Raw genomic sequence first — 7,120 nt, 5'->3', positions numbered from 1 at the left:
TTTATTTTGAAACCTGACTGTTTACATGCTGCAGGATGTCTTTTACTGGCGTGCTTTTATTTTGAAGCCTGACGGATGTGTTTTACTGCTGTGCTTTTATTTTGAAGCCTGACCGTAGACAGGCTGCAGAATGTGTTTTACTGGCATGCTTTTATTTTGAAACCTGACCGTTTACAGGCTGTAAGTTGTGTTTTACTGGCGTGCTTTTATTTTGAAGCCTGACAGATGTGTTTTACTGCCGTGCTTTTATTTTGAAGCCTGACCGTTTAAAGGCTGCAATATGTGTTTTGCTGGCGTGATTATATTTTGAAACCTGACCATTTACGGGCGGCAGGATGCCTTTTACTGGTGTGCTTTTATTTTGAAGCCTGACAGATGTGTTTCACTGCTGTGCTTTTATTTTTAAGCCTGACCTTTTACAGGCTGCATGATGTGTTTTACTGACATGCTTTTATTTTGAAACCTGACCGCTTACAGGCTGCAAGATGTGTTTTATTGGCATTCTTTTATTTTGAAACCTGACTGTTTACATGCTGCAGGATGTCTTTTACTGGCGTGCTTTTATTTTGAAGCCTGACGGATGTGTTTTACTGCTGTGCTTTTATTTTGAAGCCTGACCGTAGACAGGCTGCAGAATGTGTTTTACTGGCATGCTTTTATTTTGAAACCTGACCGTTTACAGGCTGTAGGTTGTGTTTTACTGGTGTGCTTTTATTTTGAAGCCTGACGGATGTGTTTTTCTGCCGTGCTTTTATTTTGAAGCCTGACAGATGTGTTTCACTGCTGTGCTTTTATTTTTAAGCCTGACCTTTTACAGGCTGCATGATGTGTTTTACTGACATGCTTTTATTTTGAAACCTGACCGCTTACAGGCTGCAAGATGTGTTTTATTGGCATTCTTTTATTTTGAAACCTGACTGTTTACATGCTGCAGGATGTCTTTTACTGGCGTGCTTTTATTTTGAAGCCTGACGGATGTGTTTTACTGCTGTGCTTTTATTTTGAAGCCTTACCGTAGACAGGCTGCAGAATGTGTTTTACTGGCATGCTTTTATTTTGAAACCTGACCGTTTACAGGCTGTAAGTTGTGTTTTACTGGCGTGCTTTTATTTTGAAGCCTGACGGATGTGTTTTTCTGCCGTGCTTTTATTTTGAAGCCTGACCGTTCAAAGGCTGCAATATGTGTTTTGCTGGCGTGATTTTATTTTGAAACCTGACCATTTACGGGCGGCAGGATGTCTTTTACTGGTGTGCTTTTATTTTGAAGCCTGACAGATGTGTTTCACTGCTGTGCTTTTATTTTGAAGCCTGACCTTTTACAGGCTGCATTATGTGTTTTACTGGCATGCTTTTATTTTGAAACCTGACCGCTTACAGGCTGCAAGATGTGTTTTATTGCCGTGCTTTTATTTTGAAACCTGACTGTTTACATGCTGCAGGATGTCTTTTACTGGCGTGCTTTTATTTTGAAGCCTGACCGTTGACAGGCTGCAGAATGTGTTTTACTGGCATGCTTTTATTTTGAAACCTGACGGATGTGTTTTACTGCTGTGCTTTTATTTTGAAGCCTGACCGTTTACAGGCCGCGGCATGTGTTTTACTGGCGCGCTTTTATTTTGAAGACTGCCTGTTTGCAGGCTGCGGAATGTTTCACAACCGTGCTTTTGTTTTGAAGCCTGGCCGTTGATAGGCTGCAGAATGCTTTGTGTGTTTCCGAGGCCGAGTGCACCAAAAGTAATCACCGACACTTCCTCACTTTGCTTTGGCTTCTGCTCGAATTAGGAGAAGAAGAAGAAGACGTCGGGAAAAAAGGATCAAATAAGACAACTTCCTGTGGAAAATGTGCTGCAGGAAGTGAGCGATGTCACGTTAATGCCAACACACTTGCAGCCAGGAATCAAACCTGAGGGGTGTGTGTGTGTGTGTGTGTGTGTGTGTGTGTGTGTGTGTGTGTGTGTGTGTGTGTGTGTGTGTGTGTGTGTGTGTGTGGGTGTGTGTGTGTGTGTGTGTGTGTGTGTGTGTGTGTGTGTGTGTGTGTGTGTGTGTGTGTGTGTGTGTGTGTGTGTTTTCAATTAGTGTGGTGACTCAGGAGACTTCAGATGTTTGACACGCAGCTTCTAACCATTCCGGATTTAAACGTTTTCCTGCGTGTTTGCAATCCACACACACACACACACACACACACACACACACACACACACACACACACACACACACACTGTGTGAAAAAAAGGAGCAGGAAAAGTGCGCTGATGTTTACATTCCTGCCATCCCATAGTTAACATGGAGGTTGTCATGGTGATGAGATCAGGTGATGCTAGTTAGAATGTGAGTGTAGTCACTTCACTTACATTTTCACCTTTTACACTCATCCTCATCTTCATCATCTTCAGCCATCACTTCCTGTTTGCTGGGACGTCATCCCTATTGTCCACTTGTCTACTTGTCCACTTGTCTGATTGTCCACTTGTCTACTTGTCCACTTGTCCACTTGTCCACTTGCCAGCACTCAGAGAGACAAACAGGAAACTGAACCAAAATAAGAGCGCTGACAGGAAATAAAACAAACTGAGGAAAAACTAAAACTTGAGCAAACTGTCAGGGACAAGCCTGACACATTTGAGTTGGACACCCCTGACCTATTTAATAATACCACCTTAACATTTAATAATACCACCTTAACATTTAATAATACCGCCTTAACATTTAATAATACCGCCTTAACATTTAATAATACCACCTTAACATTTAATAATACCACCTTAACATTTAATAATACCACCTTAACATTTAATAATACCACCTTAACATGTGACAACCAAACAATTATACACTAGCTACAATGCTAGCATAAAACGTTAGCATGCTAACATTAGCATGCTAACATTAGCACGCCACCAGGTGAAAGCTAGCATACTTTAAAGATGGCGCCAAGCAACAGAATCCAGTATCAGTCACTCTGTAGTGCACGTGAGCTCGTGCACACTCATGTGACAGCTCAATGAGCCTCTTTTATTGTGAAAGGCCCGATTACACCGCTAATCACTTCCTGTCCGCCACCCGCACATCTGAAGGAAGCGACCTCTCCGTGACCCGGAATGTCAACAGCTGCCATGAAGGAGCATGCATGGTAGACCTGGACCAGACCAGACTAGGACTAGGACCAGGACCAGGACCAGACCAGACTAGGACCAGGACCAGGACCAGGACCAGACCAGACTAGGACCAGACCAGTCCGGCTGCCTAGAGTCCAGCAGACGGGCTGGATGGCAGGTGTGAGCAGAGGCGGGTCACGTGACACATGCACAGCTGGAGGAAATCATTCCTGGCTCGCAGAGAAGATTCCAGAAGGCTGAAGACTGGCGAGCCAGACAGGTCAAAGGTCAGGCTGGCAGCACAAACACGCTCGTTGACGCTGCACCAAACAGGAAGTGGTGCCTGGAGTGGGCGGAGTTAGCTGAGACATGTCTGCTGCGGGGGCGGGGCATCTATGTCACATGACCACTGACCTTCTTCCTTCTCTGACATCATCTGTGGCGTCCTAACTTTTTCACACTGAACATGAAAACACACGCCGGCCATTTTGATGTTTTTCAGTTCCAAAGCAGTAGAATGTTTACTTTCAACTTATTTCCATCCATTTTCTACCGCTTATTCCCTTTCATATCCTTTATTCAAACTGCTGTTGTTTACATGCAACATGAACTTATTTAATGTCCTTTATTCAAACTGTTGTTGTTTACATGCAACATGAAGAATATGAACATTATTGACAACTTCCTGTCCGTATAAAAGTTAGTTTTGACCTCCTTTTTGTCCAAGAAAATCCTGCAAAAACACAAAATACATTGTTTTGATGTGAAGCCTCAAATGAGTCACCAATTCATAACAATATTGATTTTGATTCATCACTATTTTTGAGTATGGACTGTTTTTAAAAAGAAAATCCCACTAAAACTCCCAGGGACCCAAAAGGGTCCCACTCATATAAGGGTTAAGAATATGTCATACTTTTTTCTTCTACTTGCAATGCTTGAATCTCTAGATCAACTTCAGATCTATCTGTCAATTTATATATATATCATTATTTTATTTTTTTAATTAATATTATAATTTTTGTTATTTAAAAAAAATGTTTTTTATACAATTTTGGTCAAATAAAATGTTTTGTTTTGGCAATAACACAAAATATGCAATATTTTCCCCAGTAAGTATTTCATATTTGATGTAAAGTAATGTGAGCCATCAATAAGTCAATAATTCATAACATTTGATTTTCATTCATTATTATGTTTTGAGCGTTAACAAAAAATCCCACTAAAACTCTTCGGGACCCAAAAGGGTCCCACTCATATAAGGGTTAAGAATATGTTATACTTTTTTCTTCTTTTTTTTCTACTTGCAATGCTTGAATCTCTAGATCAACTTCAGATCTATCTGTCAATTTATATATATATCATTATCTTTTTCTTTTTTTTAATTAATATTATAATTTTTGTTATTTAAAAAAAATGTTTTTTATACAATTTTGGTCAAATAAAATGTTTTGTTTTGGCAATAACACAAAATATGCAATATTTTCCCCAGTAAGTATTTCATATTTGATGTGAAGTAATGTGAGCCATCAATAAGTCAATAATTCATAACATTTCATTTTGATTCATTATTATGTTTTGAGCGTTAACAAAAAATCCCACTAAAACTCTTCGGGACCCAAAAGGGTCCCACTCATATAAGGGTTAAGAATATGTCATACTTTTTTCTTCTTTTTTCTTCTACTTGCAATGCTTGAATCTCTAGATCAACTTCAGATCTATCTGTCAATTTATATATATATCATTTTTTTATTTTTTTTTATTAATATTATAATTTTTGTTATTTAAAAAAAAAGTTTTTTGTACAATTTTGGTCAAATAAAATGTTTTGTTTTGGCAATAACACAAAATATGCAATATTTTCCGCAGTAAGTATTTCATATTTGATGTAAAGTAATGTGAGCCATCAATAAGTCAATAATTCATAACATTTGATTTTGATTCATTATTATGTTTTGAGCGTTAACAAAAAATCCCACTAAAACTTTCATAACAGGGTTAAAAATATTTAAAAAAAATTTTTTTTAAACTTTCATTGCTTAAAGCTCTAGATCAGCTTCATATCTATAAGTCAATTATATATTTGTTTAATGTTTTGTTTACATGCAACATGAAGAATATGAACATTGACAACTTCCTGTCCGTATAAAAGTTAGTTTTGACCTCCTTTTTGTCCAAGAAAATCCTGCAAAAACACAAAATACATTGTTTTGATGTGAAGCCTCAAATGAGTCACCAATTCATAACAATATTGATTTTGATTCATTACTATTTTTGAGTATGGACCGTTTTTAAAAAGAAAATCCCACTAAAACTCTCAGGGACCCAAAAGGGTCCCACTCATATAAGTGTTAAGAATATGTCATACTTTTTTCTTCTTTTTTTTTCTACTTGCAATGCTTGAATCTCTAGATCAACTTCAGATCTATCTGTCAATTTATATATATATAGCATTATCTTTTTTTTAATTTTTTATTAATATTCTAATTTTTGTTATTTAAAAAAAACGTTTTTTATACAATTTTGGTCAAATAAAATGTTTTGTTTTGGCAATAACACAAAATATGTAATATTTTCCCCAGTAAGTATTTCATATTTGATGTAAAGTAATGTGAGCCATCAATAAGTCAATAATTCATAACATTTGATTTTGATTCATTATTATGTTTTGAGCGTTAACAAAAAATCCCACTAAAACTCTCAGGGACCCAAAAGGGTCCCACTCATATAAGGGTTAAGAATATGTCATACTTTTTTCTTCTACTTACAATGCTTGAATCTCTAGATCTACTTCAGATCTATCTGTCAATTTATATATATATATCATTTTTTTTATTTTTTTTATTAATATTATAATTTTTGTTATTTAAAAAAAAAAGTTTTTTATACAATTTTGGTCAAATAAAATGTTTTGTTTTGGCAATAACACAAAATATGCAATATTTTCCACAGTAAGTATTTCATATTTGATGTAAAGTAATGTGAGCCATCAATAAGTCAATAATTCATAACATTTGATTTTGATTCATTATTATTTTTTGAGCGTTAACAAAAAATCCCACTAAAACTCTTCGGGACCCAAAAGGGTCCCACTCATATAAGGGTTAAGAATATGTCATACTTTTTTCTTCTTTTTTCTTCTACTTGCAATGCTTGAATCTCTAGATCAACTTCAGATCTATCTGTCAATTTATATATATATCATTTTTTTTATTTTTTTTATTAATATTATAATTTTTGTTATTTAAAAAAAATGTTTTTTTATACAATTTTGGTCAAATAAAATGTTTTGTTTTGGCAATAACACAAAATATGCAATATTTTCCCTAGTAAGTATTTCATATTTGATGTAAAGTAATGTGAGCCATCAATAAGTCAATAATTCATAACATTTGATTTTGATTCATTATTATGTTTTGAGCGTTAACAAAAAATCCCACTAAAACTTTCATAACAGGGTTAAAAATATTTAAAAAAAATTTTTTTTTTAATCAATCAATCAATCAATCTTTATTTATATAGCCCTAAATCACAAGTGTCTCAAAGGGCTGCACAAGCCACAACGACATCCTCGGTACAAAGCCCACATACGGGCAAGGAAAAACTCACCCCAGTGGGACGTTAACTTTCATTGCTTAAAGCTCTAGATCAGCTTCATATCTATCTGTCAATTATATATTTGTTTAATGTTTTGTTTACATGCAACATGAAGAATATGAACATTATTGACAACTTCCTGTCCGTATAAAAGTTAGTTTTGACCTCCTTTTTGTCCAAGAAAATCCTGCAAAAAGACAAAATACATTGTTTTGATGTGAAGCCTCAAATGAGTCACCAATTCATAACAATATTGATTTTGATTCATTACTATTTTTGAGTATGGACCGTTTTTAAAAAGAAAATCCCACTAAAACTCTCAGGGACCCAAAAGGGTCCCACTCATATATGTCATACTTTTTTCTTCTATTTGCAATGCTTGAATCTCTAGATCAACTTCAGATCTATCTGTCAATTTATATATAAAT

The sequence above is a fragment of the Nerophis lumbriciformis genome, linkage group LG32 (assembly GCF_033978685.3).
Source record: "Nerophis lumbriciformis linkage group LG32, RoL_Nlum_v2.1, whole genome shotgun sequence".
Taxonomy (NCBI): Eukaryota; Metazoa; Chordata; class Actinopteri; order Syngnathiformes; family Syngnathidae; genus Nerophis; species Nerophis lumbriciformis.
This window is presented reverse-complemented; position numbering follows the sequence as displayed.